This window comes from Panthera onca, chromosome B3 (assembly GCF_046562875.1).
Source record: "Panthera onca isolate mPanOnc1 chromosome B3, mPanOnc1 haplotype 2, whole genome shotgun sequence".
Classification (NCBI taxonomy): domain Eukaryota; kingdom Metazoa; phylum Chordata; class Mammalia; order Carnivora; family Felidae; genus Panthera; species Panthera onca.
Genome location: NC_138344.1, coordinates 71006885 through 71023994, shown reverse-complemented (window position 1 = coordinate 71023994; position 17110 = coordinate 71006885).

The window sequence follows — 17110 nt, the reverse complement described above, 5'->3', positions numbered from 1 at the left end:
TGAAATGTTTTTCCATTTCTTTGTGTCCTCTTCAATTTCTTTCATAAGTGTTCTATAGCTTTCAGAGTACAGGTCTTTTACCTCTTTAGTTAGTTTTGTTACCAGATATCTTATTTTTTTGGTGCAGTTGTAAATGGGATTGATTCCTTGATTTCTTTTTCTGTTGCTTCCTTATTGGTGTATGGAAATGCAACAGATTTCTGCAAGTTGATTTTATATCCTGCAACTTTGCTGAATTCATGTATTAGTTCTGACAATTTTTTGGTGGAGTCTTTTGGGTTTTCTACATACAATGGTGAAAGTTTGACTTCTTCCTTGCCAATTTGGATGCCTTTTATCTCTTTTTGTTGTCTGATTGCTGAGGCTAAGACCTCCAGTACTATGTTAAATAGTAATGGTGAGAGTAGACATCCTTGTCTTGTTCCTGACCTTAGGGGAAAAGCTCTTAGTTTTTCCTCACTGTGGATATTAGCTGTGGGTCTTTCATGTATGGCTTTTATGATGTTGAGGTATGTTCCATCTATCCTTACTTTGTTGAGGGTTTTTATCAAGAATTGATGCTGTATTTTGTCAAATGCTTTTTTTGCATCTATTGATAGGATCCTATGATTCTTACACTTTCTTTTTATTAATGTGGTGTATTACATTGATTGACATGCAAATATAGAAGAAAGTGTGTTCTTCTGCTTTAGGATGAAATGTTCTAAATATATCTGCTAAGTCCATCCAGTCAAGTGTGTCACTAAAAACCATTGTTTCCTTGTTGATTTTCTGCTTAGATGATCTGTTCTTTGCTGTAAGTGGGTGTTAAAGTCCCCTAACATTATGGTATTATTATCAATTAGTTTCTTTATGTTGGTTACTAATTGATTTATATATTTGGGTGCCTCTAAGTTGGGGCATAAATATTTATAATTGTTAGATCTTCTTGATGGATATGATACAATGTCCTTCTTAATCTTTTGTTACAGTCTTTGATTTAAAATCTAGGTTGTCTGATATAAGTATAGCTACCCAGACTTTCTTTTGACATCTGTTAACATGGTTCTCCATCCCCTCACTTTCAATCTACAGGTGTCTTAGGTCTAAAATGAGCCTCTTGTGGGCAGCATATGGATAGATCTTGATTTTTTTTATCCATTCTGATACCCAATTATCTTTTGATTGGAGCATTTATTCCATTTACATTCAGAGTGACTATAGATATGAATTTAGTGCTGTTGTGTTACCTGTAGAGTTGGTGTTTCCAGTGATGTTCTGGTACTTTGTAGTCTTTGTGGCTTTGGCCTTTTTTTTTCCTCCATTCAAAGTCCCCCTTAAAATATTTTGTAGGCCTGGTTTAGTCGTCATAAACTCCTTTGTTTGGGAAACTCTTTATCCCTTCTTCTATTCTGAATGACAACCTAGTTGGATAAATATTTCTTGGCTGCATATTTTTCCCACTCAGCACTTTGAATATTTACTACAAATCCCTTCTGGCCTGCCAAGTTTCAGTGGATAGGTCTGCTACTATCTTTATGTGTCTACTCTTGCAGATTAAGGACCTTTGCCCTTAGCTGCTTTCAGAATTCTCTCTTTACCTTTGTATTTGCAAGTTTCATTATGATAGGTTGTGGTGTTGAGTTGTTTTTGTTGATTTTGAGGGGAGTTCTCTGTGTCTCTTGGACTTGAATTACTGTGCTCTTTCCCAGATTAGTGAAGTTCTTAGCTTTAATTTGTTCAAATAATCCTTCTTCCCCCTTTTCCTGCTCTTCTTCTTCTGGGACTCCTATGATATGGAGACTATTTTTGCTTTATGGAATTGCTGATCTCCCTTGGCATGGTATAATAGTTTTCTTTCCATCTTCTTTTGAGCTTTTAGTTTTCCATAATTTTATCTTCTATATAACTTCTCTACTCAGATTCCTCAGTCCTCATTGAAAATATATCCGGTTGTTTTTGCAGATCAGTTATAGCAGTTTTAATTTCAGTCTGACTAGTTCTTAGGTCTTTGATCTCTGCATCAAGGGTTTCTCTGGTGTCTTCGATGCTTTTCTCAAGTCCAGACAGTAGTCTTATGACTGTTGTTCTAAATTTTTGTCCAGATATATTACTTATATCTGTTTTGAGCAAGTCCCTGGCTCTGATTTCTTTTTGACCTTTCTTTTGGGGAGAATTCTTCCATCTTGTCATTTTGGCTAAGTTTCTGCCTTTTGTCTATTTTGAATGCTGGTTATGTTTCCTGCATCTGAAGATAATGCTATATTAAAAAGGGGTTAGGCACTGTCCAGAGCCTGGCACTTCAGGATGTTTCTGTATATGCTGTGTGCACTCTACTGTTGCATTTTGGCTGCTCTTTCCCATTGGTCAGTCCTCTGCAGAGCTCCTCCTTGCCTGCAGTGGTGGAGTGTTTGGACATTTAACTAGATGTGCTTTGATTTGTTTGTTAAAATAAACCTCACACCTGCCACACTGTCACCTTTCAATGATGGATATCCATCTGCCAGTCCTCAGATTGATTTCTAGGGTGTTCCAAGTGATCTGACTTCAATACAGCTGTGTTTGAGGGATAGGGAAAGCCCAGGGTTCCCCTACTTCTCCACCATCTTAATTCCTCATCTCCAGTCACTTATTTTTTTAAGGATGAAGTTCAAGATATTTGTGTATCACAATATACCATTAGTAATAGTAGGTGAAACAATCAAGCTGTAACAAAATTCTGTTTCTATTTTTTTAAATTATGAAATACACAAGCCCAGTTCATATTGAACTTAGATCCATACTAAAATTAATTAAAATTTTTTTTCCTGTTGAAAAAAATTTGTAAAAATCTTGCATAGGATCAGCTAAGCATTTATCATTTAGGATTCAATGGTTCTTATTCCATTCTATTTATTTGTGCTACAAAAATGTTACTTTAATTTTCAAATATGATAGTTTAACTTTGAAGGCAAAAATTCCTTTTCATAGAATTTTTTTTCTTGCATGATTTTATTTAAATTCAAGTTAGTTAACATATAGTGTAGTAATGGCTTCAGAAGTAAAATTGAGTGATTCATCACTGACATGTAACACTCAGTACTCAACACAACAAGTGCCCTCCTTAACCCATCACCCACTAAGCCCATCCCTCGACTTCTCCTACAGCAACTCTCAATTTGTTCTCTATAGTTAAGAGTGTCTTATGGTTTTCCTCCCTGTTTTTATCTTATTTTATTTTTCCTTTCTTTCCTCTATGTTCATCTGTTTTGTTTCTTAAATTCCACATATGAGTAAAATCATATGATATTTGTCTTTCTCTGACTGACTTATTTTGCTTAGCACAATACACTCTAGCTCCATCCACATTGTTGCAAATGGCAAGATTTCATTCTTTTTGATTGCCAAGTAATATTCCATTATATATATACACCACTTCTTCTTTATCCATTCATCAGTTGATGGACATTTGGGCTCTTTTCATAGTTTGGCTATTGTTGATAATGCTGCTATAAACATTAGGGTGTATGTGCCCCTTTGAATTAGTAGCTTTGTATCCTTTGGATAAATACCTGGTAGTGCATTTGATGGGTCATAGAGTTTATCTTTAACTTTCTGAGGAACCTCCACACTGTTATCCAGAGTAGCTGCTCTAGTTTGCATTCCCACCAATAGTGTAAGATGGTTCCCCAGTCTGCACGTTTTTGCCAACATCTGTTGTTTCCTGGGTTGTTAATTTTAGCCATTCTGACAGGTGTGAAGTGGTATCTCACTGTGGTTTTGATTTGTATTTCCCTGATGGTGAGTGATATTGAGCATTTTTTGGAAAGAATGACTTTGTTTTTAGAAATCTACTTTAGAACCTGGAAGTTGGCACCAATTTACAAACATCTGGAGGGTCATTTGACTTTGTTGCTTGTTATTTATTTTGAGAGAGGGAGAGAGTGCACAAAAGTGGGGGAGGGGCATAAATAGAGGGGGTGAGAGAATCCCAAGCAGGCTCTGAGCTTGGATGTTGTAGACTCTAATTCTAAAGTTCTCTTTTGGCCAGCAAAAGAGCAGACACGGGATTGAAAGCGAGAGATGGCTAATGTCTGGGAGAAGACAAGAGCCCCGAATAAGGGTCCTTGCCCCATATTTATTCAGATCAGAAGGCTTACAAATGTGATGGGCATGTACAAAGAGACAAAGAAACTGTGAGCATTAACTTGTGGATGTGAGGGAAAAGCGTTTGGGGTTTGAGTCAATACAAAACAAAATTCCATGCCTGGTAGATGGGTAAATGGTTGTTAACAGCAGACTGGAGGCACCATGCCTGTTTATCTTAGCTAGCCTAGAGGATGAGACAGATAGGGGGAATAACCTCAGGGTTAATAAGGCACCTTTTCTTTTGTTAACCATATCCGCTCTGGGCTGCTTCGCCTGCAGCACAGGGGTCCATAGTCCAATTCACCAACTTACCTAACCTGGCCCTATCCTCCTGTGAAAGCAGCTTTTCTGCTATAGTGTTAAATGGGGAGTGCTTCCACCCTGAACATATAATCTTGTTTATTTCATATACCTATGTATTGGGCACCTTTGCGCCATTTCTATTTTAGGTCTTTGCCTCTCCCTCTCTATTTTGGGGGCTCTACACCCCCTCCCTATTTTGGAGTGCATTCACATCTCCCTATTTCTGGCACCTTTGTGTTTCCCTTTTCTCGGGGTGTCTTTGCGCCCCCCTATTCTAGGAGTTCCAATCTGGTTTACCCAAATTCGGGTATGAGCATTTTGTGACTTTGTATTTCTTTATGCCTTGTTAACCCATTGGTGTAAGCCCGGGGGATTCCTAGATTACCCCCCACACTTGGTCAGAGTGTGTGTCAGCACAGAGCCTGATGTGGGGCTTCAACTCACAAACTGTGAGGTCATGACCTGAGCCAAAACCAAGAGTTGGATGCTTAACTGACTGAGTCACCCAGGCGCCCTGAGGCTCATTTGATTTTAAAAATGGTCAATTTGTAATGTTGATTGGATCTGGACTAGGAAAAGAAATCTGTCCCTCCCTCCTACTATAAAAGATATCAACAGGATAATCAGGGAAATTATAGAATAAGGACCTAAATGAGATAATAGTATTATATCAATATAAATATAAACCACATATTGTGGTTATGTGAGAAACCATTCCTTATATCTAGAAAATACATACTGGGAGCACCTGGGTGGCTCAGTTGGTTGAGTGTCTGACTCTTGGTTTCAGCTCAGGTCATGATCTTATGGTTCGTGAGTTTGAGCCTCGCGTCAGGCTCTGTGCAGGTAGCATGGAGCCTGCTTGGGATTCTCTTTTTCTGCCTCTTCCCCACTTGTGCTGTCTCTGTCTCAAAGTAAATAAATAAAACTTAAGAAAAAATACACACTGAAACATTGAAATGTAATGGTGTTACCAAACTCCAAGTTTGGCTGCCCATTGCTTGAAATGCCAATACTCAAGAGACAAGTTTTGAGTGGAAAGGAAATTTGAGCTTTATTCAGGAGGTGGGTCAACTGGGGAGAAGACAGACTTGTCCATAAACCAACTCAGGTTTCTGCCCTGCCCAGGAGTTTTTAAAGGGGTTTAAGGTAGTTAATCAGCAAAAGAAATGTAATGGCCTGCAGCATTTCTCAATCACGTGCATACTCTCTGGTGCCAGCTGCAAACGTTATCTCAGTGCTCCTGGGTTGTGTGAGGGCCTCCGTTCTTGTTTTGTTCAGGAGTACTCTCTTCTTTCTGAAAAGGAGGGCAAGATTTACAGATACACAAAGGGAGGTTAGTAACATTATTTGTGTGACCTAAAAAAAGAAAAAAAATTGCTAAAAAAAAGTTGCTAGGCTAATCAGAAAATGGAGATTTGCTGGCCTCTGCAGTCTGGGAAAGTTCCCGTCTGTCACTCCTCAAAGCCAGCAGTTGGCAAACCTCAACAGTTAGTTCTGTTACAGATCAAGGCGCTTAGGTTTGCAAGCAGAGTGTGTTCCCTTAAGGTGAGTTAACCCTTAAAACCAGCTGACGTGCTGTAACAAAGGGGCAAGATGCCCGCAACTAACTCTCCAAAGGTATCTATGTAGAGAAAAACAAGACACATGCACAGGGAAAGAGAGAGAGAGAAGGGGGTGGTGGTAATAAAGCAATTATAAATTTTAACCATTTGGAATCTGGAATAAGGGCATATAGAAGTTCCATATTGTTCTTGCAGCTTTTCTATAAAGCTGAAAATATTTCAAAATGAAAAAATTACAAAAAAAATCCTCAGATCTCTTGTATTTAAGTATGTCTTTTTTCTCTTGGTTCTCAAGGTCGTATTTGGAAGCATGTAGCCTTTTTAAATTAGACAACTTCCAGAAATCTATCAGTAGCTACTTAATCAACCGTCACTATGTGTCTATGACTCTTCTGTGAATGAATATGAGAATTGCATAGAGAAATGTAGAGAAAAGTAGAGGAATGCAAATAACTGTAAATGGTTGTCCTCATCTACAAGTCTTTTAGCATGGGGAACTTACCACGAATATTCCAGAAGAAAAAAATGTGAAAAAGTTGCCAGGAATAAGCTATTTTATGAAATTATTTAATGAGTAAGAATTTTGGAGCTGTAAAGGACATTTACCTTGGGATAGGAAGAGTTATATTCTAAATATAGTCGTTCATTCGTGACCCCAGATATATTTCATGTGGATCTATCACTCATGTGAAATGTGAGAACTTACTCAGATATATGTTTACACTTTGTATTATTTCTTTAGAATTATTTTCCATATTTTATTATATATTTAAAACACACATGTATACATATATACTTAGATATGTATATGTCTGTGTTTAAGTAAAAACTGGGTTCTGAATTGTGATTTGTATTATATTTTGCAGACCAACTTATTTTATTCTAGTTCATTTACACTTGAAAGATAAATCAGTTTAAATAGTGAAGAAATATAAACAGTCTGCCAACTTTTTAGGGACACATTAACTCAGGAATGTGAGGCATAAGAAACAGTAGAATGTGATTGATAAGAGTCTTCAGTTTGAAATATTGCTAGTATGACTTTATCATAATTTATATCTTACCAGCTGATATCAGAGTCAAGAGACTTTGCTTGTTCTGTATAGTACCCATGAAACTGACTGCAATGAAGCTGGATGGCCAACCTGCCTTTTCTCTTTAAAAAAAAATTTTTTTTTAACGTTTATTTATTATTGAGAGACAGAGACAGAGCATGAGTGGGGGAGGGGCAGAGTGAGGAGGAGACACAGAATCTGAAGCAGGCTCCAGGCTCAGCTGTCAGCAGAGAGCCCCATGTGGGGCTCGAACTCACAAACCAGTGAGATCATGACCTGAGCTGAAGTTGGATGCTTAACTCACTGAGCCACCCAAGCATCCCAATCCACCTTTTCTCTTTTTCTATTCACAACTAAGTGTTCATTTTTAATATTCCTGCTCTTGCACCCATTATCTCAAGGGACTTACTGGCTCTCTTAACTTGATTATGGGAAATTTAAGAAAACACTTTTTGAAGTCATAAGCTTTGTTAGAAAAAAAAGTAATGGACAGCATGGTTAGTGACTTTTTAATATAGATAAATATCCTTAAGTTATGCCAGTTCTTTTAAACTTGGAAACTCTGAGCTAGATTTATCATTATTATTATTATTAGAAATAATTTACTATAATAAATTTTATTATTGTACTATTACTTGATATAGAAACATTTTAAAATAAAGCACAACATTGGAAAAAAAAAGAAAAATTAGAAAAAAGAGACTATGTTATTACCCAAACATTGTCAATTATTATTTCTTTTAATTAAAAAAATTTATTTTAGAGAGATAGGGAGTGTGAGTAGGGGAGGGATGGAGGGAGAAAGAGAATCTCAAGCAGTCTCTATGCTCACTGTGGAGCCTGATATGGGACTTGATCCCATGACCCTGGGATCATAACCTGAGCTGAAATCAAGAGTTGGCCACTCAACTGACTGAGCCACCCAGTCACCCCCAAACATTGCCATTTGAACTATTTTGGTGTGCTTCCCTTTTGTCCTTTTTTCTAGACTGTATTTTAATTTCCTTGCACATAGGTGTCATACTGTATTTATAATAGTTTACTATGCTTGTTCACTAGGTTCTCATCAGCCATTTCCCATGAATGCTTACTAAGAGCTGAATATCATTCCAGCTTCAGTAGCACATAGAGAATTTTCCTGATTTTTCAATAATGTATTTAGTTATGCCATGACAAGTTAATAGTGATGAAAAACATCAACTTTGGACTCAGGGAGATCTGGTTGAGTTCCCACTTCCCTAGTTACTGTCAGGCTGTACAGATATATACAGAATACATATAAATATATAAATATAGAGAACACATATAAAGAACTCACATATAATAACCTAACATTAGGAGACAGCATAACATAACAGCTAATAATATGGTTTCTGGAGTTATACTTCTTTTAATTTTAATTTAATTTTTATTTTATTTCAATTAGTTAACATATGGTGTAATATTAGTTTCAGTGTCCATTAGTTCAGTAATGATTCAACATCTCCATACATCACCCGGTGCTCATCACAAGTGCCCTCCTTCATCCCCATTACCTGTTTAACCCATCCCCCCACCCATCTGCCTTCTGGTGACCATCAGTTTGTTCTCGATAGGTGAGTCTGTTTCTCAGTTTGTCTTTTTCCCCTTTTGTTTATTTGTTTCTTAAATTCCACATGTGAGTGTAAATCATATGGTATTTGTCTTCCTCTGACTGACTTATTTCCCTTCCATAATACTCTAGCCCCATCCATGTTGTTGCAAAGGGCAAGATTTTATTCTTTTTTATGGCTGAGTAATAATAGTCCACTGTATGTATGTACTACATCTTTATCCATTCTGCTGTCAGTGGACACACTTGGACTGCTTTCATAATTTGGCTGTTGTAAATAATGCTGCAACAAGCATAAAGGTGCATATACCTTTTCAAGTTAATGTTTTCATAATCTTTGGGTAAATACCCAGTAATGTAATTACTGGATTATATGGTAATTCTATTTTTAATTTTTTGAGGAACCTCCATACTGTCTTCCGCAGTGGCTGGACTGGTTGTATTCTCACCAAGAGTACATGAGAATTCCTTTTTCTCCACATCCTTGCCAACACTTGTTTCTTGTGTTTTTGATTTCAGCCATTTTGATGGGTGTGAGATAATATCTCCTTGTGGTTTTAATTTCCAGTTCTCTGATGATAAGTGATGTTGAGCATCTTTTCATATGTCTATTGGCCATCTTCTTGATATGTCTTCTTTGGAGAAATGTCTGTTTATGTCTTCTGCCCATTTTCTACTTGGATTATTTGTATTTTGGGTGCTGAGTTGTATATTTTTGAGTTATATATTTAGGATACTTACTCTTTATTGGGTATGTCATTTGCAAATATCTTCTCCCTTTTAGTTGTCTTTTAGTTTTGTTGACTGTTTCCTTTGCTGTGCAGAGCTTTTTATTTTGATGCAGTCCCAATAGCTTATTTTTGGTTTTATTTCCCTTGCCTCAGAAGACATATCTAGATAAATGTTGTTTTGGCCAATGTCAGAGAAATTATTGCCTGTTCTCTCTTCTAGGATTTTTATGGTTTCAGGTCTTACATTTAGGTTCTTAGTCCATTTTGAGTTTATATGTGTGTATGGTGTGAGCAAGTGGTTCGATTTCAGGGTGCCTAGGTGGCTCAGTCGATTAAGCGTCCAACTTCAGCTCAGGTCATGATCTCACGGTTTGTGAGTTTGAGTCCTGCATTGTTCTCTGTGCTGACAGCTCAGAGCCTGGAGCCTGCTTCGGATTCTGTGTCTCCTTCTTTCTACCCCTCTCCTGCTTGTGCTCTGTCTCTCTCTCTCAAAAGTATAAATAAACATTACAAAAAGTAAATAAAAGAAAGTGGTTCAATTTCATTCTTTTGTTTAAAATTTTTTTAATGTTTATTGTTTATTTTTGAGAGAGAGAGAGAGACAGAGTGCGAGTGGGGGAGAGGGTAGAGAGAGAGGGAGACAGAATCTGAAGCAGGCTCCAGGCTCTGAGCTGTCAGCACAGAGCCCGGCACAGGACTCGAACCCACAAACCATGAGATCATGACCTTAGCTGAAGTTGGGCCCTTAACCGACTGAGCCACCCAGGCACCCCATTATTCTTTTGGATGTAGATATTCAGTTTTCTCAACACCATGTTTTGAAGAGACTGTCTTTTTCCCATTGAATATTCTTGCCTCCTTTGTTGAAGATTAATTAACCATATAAGTCTTGGTTTATTTCGAGGCTCTGTATATGTCCTGTTTATCTTTGTGTCTATTTTTGTGTCAGTACAATACCTTTTTCATTACTACAGTTTTGTACTGTATCTTGAAATCTGGGATTGTGATACCTCCAGTTTTGTGGTTCTTTTTAAAGATTGCTTTAGGTACATGGTTTCTTTTTTGGGTCCATACATATTTTAGGATATTAATTCTTCCAACCGTGTGCATGGAATACCTTTCCATTTACTTATGTCATCTTCGATTTGTTTCATAGTGTTTTATAGTTTTTAGAATTTAGGTCTTTCACCTCCTTGGTTAAGTTTATACTTAGGTATTTTATTATTTTTTTGGTTCAAGTGTAAATGGGACTGTTTTCTTAATTTCTCTTTCTGCTACTTCATTATTAGTATATAGAAATACAATGGATTCTGTACATTGATTTTGTATCTGTGAACTTACTGAGTTTATTTATCAGTTCTAGTAGTTTTTTGGTGGAATCTTTAGGGCTTTATATATATATATAAATATATATATATATATTTATATATATATATATACACACACACATACACACACATATATAGTAATATATATAGTATCTTTATATATGTATATAGTATCTTTATATATATATTTATATATAGTGTGTGTGTGTGTATGGTATCATGTCATCTGCAAGTAGTGAAACTTTACTTCTTTACCAGATTGGATGCCGTTTATTTCTTTTTGTTGTCTGATTGCTGTGGCTAGGACTTCCAATACTATGTTGAATAAAAGTGGTGACAGTAGGGATCCTTGCCTTGTTCCTGACCTTAATGCAAAAGCTCTCAGTTTTTTCCCATTGGGTATGATGTTATTTGTGGGTTGTTCATATATGTCCTTTATTATGTTGAGGTATGTTCCCTCTAAACCTACTTAGCTGAGGGTTTTTATCATGTACAGGTGTTATACTTTGTCAATTGCTTTTTCTGCATTTATTGAAATGAGCATATAGTTCTTATTCTTTTTCTTGTTGATGTGGTGTATGACACTGATTTATTTGTGAATATTGAACCATCTTTGCAACCCAGGAATAATCCACCTTTGCAACCCAGGAATAAACCCACTTGATTGTGATGAATGATTTTTATAATGTATTGCTGGATTTGGTCTGCTAATATTTTGTTGATTATTTTTTTTTTTTGCATTTATGTTCATTGGAGATATTGGCCTGTGGTTTTGTTTTGTTTTGTTTTGTTTTGTTTTGTTTTGTTTTGTTTTGTTTTTTCAGTGTGTTTATCTGGTTTTGGTGTTAGGGTAATGCTGGTCTCATTGAATGAATTTGGAAGCTTCCCTTCCTTTTCTAATTTTTGGAATAGTTTGAGAAGAATAGGTATTAACTTTTCTTTAAATGTTAGAATTCACTGTGAGGTCATCTGGTCCTGGTTTGTTGGGAGTTTTGATTACCAATTCCATTTCATTACTAGTAATCAGTCTGTTCAAGTTTTCTATTTTTTTTTCTGATTTCAGTTTGAGAGGTTATATGTTTTCTAGAAATTTATCCATTTCCTCTAAGTTGTCCAATTTTTTGGGGTATAGGTTTTCATAATTTCTCTTATAATCCTTTGTGTTTCTGTGGTGTAAGTTGTTATTTCTCCTTTTTCATTTATGATTTTGTCTATTTGAGTCTTCAATGTGTGTGTGTATTCTTTTTTTTTTTTTTTTTTTTTTTTTTTTTTTTTTTTTTTTAGTGAGTCTAGCTAAAAGTTTATCAATTTTGTTGATCTCTTCAAAGAACCAGCTTCTGGTTTTATCAATCTGTTCTATTGGGTTTTTTGTTTTGGGTTTTGTTTGTTATTTGTTATATATCCTTTAGGTGTAAGGCGAGGTTGTTTATTTGAGGTTTTTCTTCTTGAGGTAGGCCTGTAGTGCTGTAAACTTCCCTCTTAGAAGAGTTTTTGCTGCATCCCAAAGATTTTGAACCATTTTGTTCTTGTTTACTTTTGTCTCTATATATTTTTTAAATTTCCTCTTTGATATCTTAATTTACCTATTCTTTGTTTAGTGACATTTTATTTAACCCCCATGTGTTTTTGTTCCTTTCATATTTTTTCTTGTGGTTGATTTCTGGTTTCATACCGTGTGGTCAGAAAAGACCACATGTGGTGATTTCAGTCTTTTTGAATTTGTTGAGACTTGTTTTGGGGCCTAATATATGATTTATTCTGGAGAATGTTCTGTGTGTTCTATGTGCACTTGAAAAGAATGTGCCTCTGTTGGTGGGAATGCAAATCGGTGCAGCCGCTCTGGAAAGCAGTGTGGAGGTTCCTCAGAAAATTAAAAATAGACCTACCCTATGACCCAGCAATAGCACTGCTAGGAATTTACCCAAGGGATACAGGAGTACTGATGCATAGGGGCACTTGTACCCCAATGTTTATAGCAGCACTCTCAACAATAGCCAAATTATGGAAAGAGCCTAAATGTCCATCAACTGATGAATGGATAAAGAAATCGTGGTTTATATACACAATGGAATACTACGTGGCAATGGGAAAGAATGAAATATGGCCCTTTGTAGCAACGTGGATGGAACTGGAGAGTGTGATGCTAAGTGAAATAAGCCATACAGAGAAAGACAGATACCATATGGTTTCACTCTTATGTGGATCCTGAGAAACTTAACAGAAACCCATGGGGGAGGGGAAGGAAAAAAAAAAGAGGTTAGAATGGGAGAGAGCCAAAGCATAAGAGACTGTTAAAAACTGAGAACAAACTGAGGGTTGATGGGGGGTGGGAGGGAGGGCAGGGTGGGAGGGAGGGAAGGGTGGATGATGGGTATTGAGGAGGGCACCTTTTGGGATGAGCACTGGGTGTTGTATGGAAACCAATTTGACAGTAAATTTCATATATTAAAAAATTAAAAAAAAAAAAAACTGATAACAAACTGAGGGTTGATGGGGGGTGGGAGGGAGGGGAAGGTGGGGGATGGGTATTGAGGAGGGCACCTTTTGGAATGAACACTGGGTGTTGTATGGAAACCAATTTGACAATCAATTTCATATATTGGAAAAAAAAAAGAAAAGAGTGTGCCTTCTTTTGTTTTAGGATGAAATGTTCTTAATATTTCTGTTAGATCCATCTGGTCCAATGTGTCCTTCAAAACTACTGTTTCCTTGTTGATTTTCTGCCTGGATGATCTATCCATTGATGTAAGTGGGGTGTTAAAGTCTCCTACTATTATTGTGTTACTATCAGTCACTTCTTTTATGTTTGTTATTAACTGCTTAATGTGTTTGGGTGCTCTCATGATGGAGGCATGAATATTTATAATTGTTATATCTTGTTGGATTGTCTCCTTAATGATTTATAGTGTCCTTCTTTGTCTCTTGTTACAGTGTTTGTTTTAAAGTCAATTTTGTCTGAAAAAAGTATTGTTACTCTGGATTTCTTTTCACTCCTATTTGCATGATGAATGCTTTTCCATCTCTTCATTTTCAATCTGCAGGTGTCATTATATGTAAAATTAATCTCTTTTAGCCAGCATGTAGATAGGTCTTGCTTTTTTTTTTTTTTTTTTTTTTTTTATCCATTCTGTCACCCTATGTCTTTTGATTGGAGTTTTTAGTCCATTTACATTCAAAGTAATTATTGATAGGTATGTACTTATTGCCATTTTGTTACTTGTTTTATGGTTGTGTTTTTAGTTCTTCTCTGTTCCTTTCTTCTTTTGTTTCCTCACAGTTTGGTTGCTTTCTTTAGTGATGCACTTGGATTCCTTGCTCTTTATATCTTGTATATCTGTTACTGTTTAAAAAAAATTTTTTTTAAACATTTATTCATTTTTGAGAGTGAGAGAGACAGAGCATGAGCAGGGGAGGGGCAGAGAAAGAGGGAGACATAGAATCCAAAGCAGGCTCTAGGCTCTGAGCTGTTAGCATAGGGCCTGACGAGGGGCTTGAACTCACGGACTGCGAGATCGTGACCTGAGCTGAAGTCTGGCACTTAAGCAACTGAGCCACCCAGGTGCCCCTGTTTCTGATTTTTAATTTGTGGTTAACTTTAAGTTTATATGTAACATCTTATACATATAGAAGTCTATATTTTAAGTTGATGGCTGCTTAAGTTTGAACCTATTCCTTACTTCTCTTCCCCAAAGTTTTAGGTATATGATGTCATATTTTACATCCTTTTATTTTGTGAATCCCTTGACTGATTTTCATAGATATATTTAATTTTACTGCTTTTGTGCTTTTTACTTTTCTTGCTCCTGCTAATAGAATTTTTTTTCCTACTCAGAGAGTCCCCTCTAACATTTCTTGTAGAACTGATTTAGTGGTTATGAACCCCTTTATCTTTCCCCCTCTTCTGAATGATAGCTTTTCTGGGTACTGTATTCCTGTTTATAGATTTTTTTCTTTCAGTACTTTGAATATATCACCACTCTCTTCTGAATGGCAAAGTTTTTGCTGAAAAATCAGCTGATAGCCTTATGAGATTCCCTTATGTTTGTTTTCTTTTCTCTTACTACTTTTAAAATTCTCTCTTTAGCATTACTTTTTTTCATTTTAAATGCTATATGTCTTGATGTGGACCTCCTTGGATTGATTTTGTTGGGGGAGTCTCTGTGCCTTCTGGATCTAGATGTCTGTTGCCATCCCCAGATTCCGGAAGTTTTCAGCTATTATTTATTCAATAAGTTTTCTGCCTTCTTTTCTTCCTCTCTTCTTCTTCTGGAGTCCATATAATGTGAGTGCTATTATTCTTGATGGTGTCACTGTGTTCCCTAAGTTTATTTTCATTTATTATTATTATTTTTCTCTCTTTTGTTCAGCTCAATTGCTTTACATTGCTGTGGCCTCCAGGTCACTGATCCATTCGTCTGGTTCCTCTAGTCTACTATGTATTCCCTCTAATGTATTTTTTTAAATTTTATTCATTAAGAGAGAGAGAGAGAGAGAGAGAGAGAGAGAGAGAGAGAGAGAGAATGCGCACAAACCAGGAAGGGGAAGAGAGAGAGAGAGAGGAGAAAGAATTCCAAGCAGGCTCTTCTCTGTTAGCCCAGAGCCGGATGTTGGGCTTGATCCCACAAACTGTGAAATCATGACCTGAGCTGAGATCAAGAGTTGGACTCAACCAATGGAGCCACCCAGGGGCCCCCTCTTTGTTGAGGGTGTCACCAAGGTCCTCCACTCTTTTTTTTTAAGTCCAGTGGTATCAAGTCCATATTTTAAATTTTCTATCAGGCATATTGTTTATCTCCATTTTTTTTTTTATAGCTCTCTTGCTATGATTTTGTCCTGTTTTTTCATTTTCACTGGGACATTTTTGTCTGTTTCCTCATTTTGTCCAACTTCTGTGTCTGTATCCGTGTGTTAGGAAATTCAACTATATCTCCTGCTCTTGAAAGTAGTGGCCCTATGAAGAAGAGGTCCTATTGTGCCCTGCAGTGCCTTGTTCCCTGTTCACCAGAACCTGGTGCCTCAGAAGTGTCTCCTATGTGTGTTACATGTGCCTTACTATTGTGGCTTAGCCACTTTTGCCTTTAGTCCAGTCATATGCAGTGGCTCTCTTTGCCTATTGTGGGCAAAGTTTGGTCCCTTTTTGTTAGTGAGTCAGTCTGGGGTCACCTTGGGTCAAGTTGAGTTAGATCAGACATTTGCCTGTCCAAACTGCAGGATGTTTTCCCTTTGTTGTCCCCTGAGGAGCTTTTGTTGGTGGGAAGACTGGATGTCTGTCCCCAGCCCACTGCTGGGGCAGCATTTGGACTGACGTACATGGTTACCTTCCCTTCTTCCTCACGCAGGAGTCACTTTTGGAGTAGTGCTGACCCGTGTTGGGGCTCCTTGAGCATTGCCAAACTTGGGGCATCACTTTGGATGGTCTTGGCCAAAGGTGTATTTGAGGGGAGGTCAGCAGGAGAATACAGGGGTGGGATGTGGGGTGTTAGCAAGGTTTGTGTGAGTCTTCTGTGGGAGGGGACCTGGAGAGGAAGCCTGGCTGGAGGAGGAATGTCCACAGGAAAACTTGAGGGCAAGGTGTACTGTTAGCAAGTTAGGTAGTGAGTGTTGGTGCTATGTTGTTTCTGTGTGTCTAGGCTGGGGGGTAGGGAAGGGGAATGGTTGCCTGCCAGCTCTTTTATTCTTGGAGGAGTCTTCCAAGGATCCCTGCTGCTCCAGCACGTGCTCTGCAATTAGTAAATAAATCTCCCTCCTGTATACCTCTTGTGTTTTTCAAACTGCTGCTTCTATGCAGTATCTCCCCAGGGCTATTAGTTGTGCTGTCTGTTTAAGGGTGGGGACTCAGTTTCCTTTTGCCCTTTTGACTCTCCCAGAGTTGAGCCCACTGATTGTTAAAGTTCCTGATGTTAAGCCCTAATGATTGTAAGAAGTCATGAAATTATGCCCCTCTAGTTTTCAAAGCCAAATGTTATGGGGATTCATCTTCCCCATGCAGGTTCCCTCTGCCTCGGGTGCCTGGTGTAAAGGTCTGTTTCTTTCCTCTCTCTGTGCCTGAAGCACCCCTCCCACAGCCACTCCTATGGTCTGTTTAGCTCCCCATAATGTCTCTGCCCTTCTTACCTTCTTCAGTGTGGCCTCTTCTCTACATGTAACTGTGGAGAGTCTGTTTTGCCAGTCTCTGGGTAATTTTCTGGGTTCTTTACACTGATGGGGCTGTTATATTGATGAAATGAGGTGAGTTTAGGGTCCTTTTTACTCCACCATTTTCCCTGTAAGTGGCAGCTATCATGATTTAAGTTATTTGTGCAATCTCCAACATGTTGGACAATTTTCTTTCTAAAGCCAGCACCATTTAATGTCCTGGTTGCTTCACTTGGTTCTACTTCTTTTTTCTAAGCACAAATGCATGATTCTTCTACTCTGTCATGGAAAATGG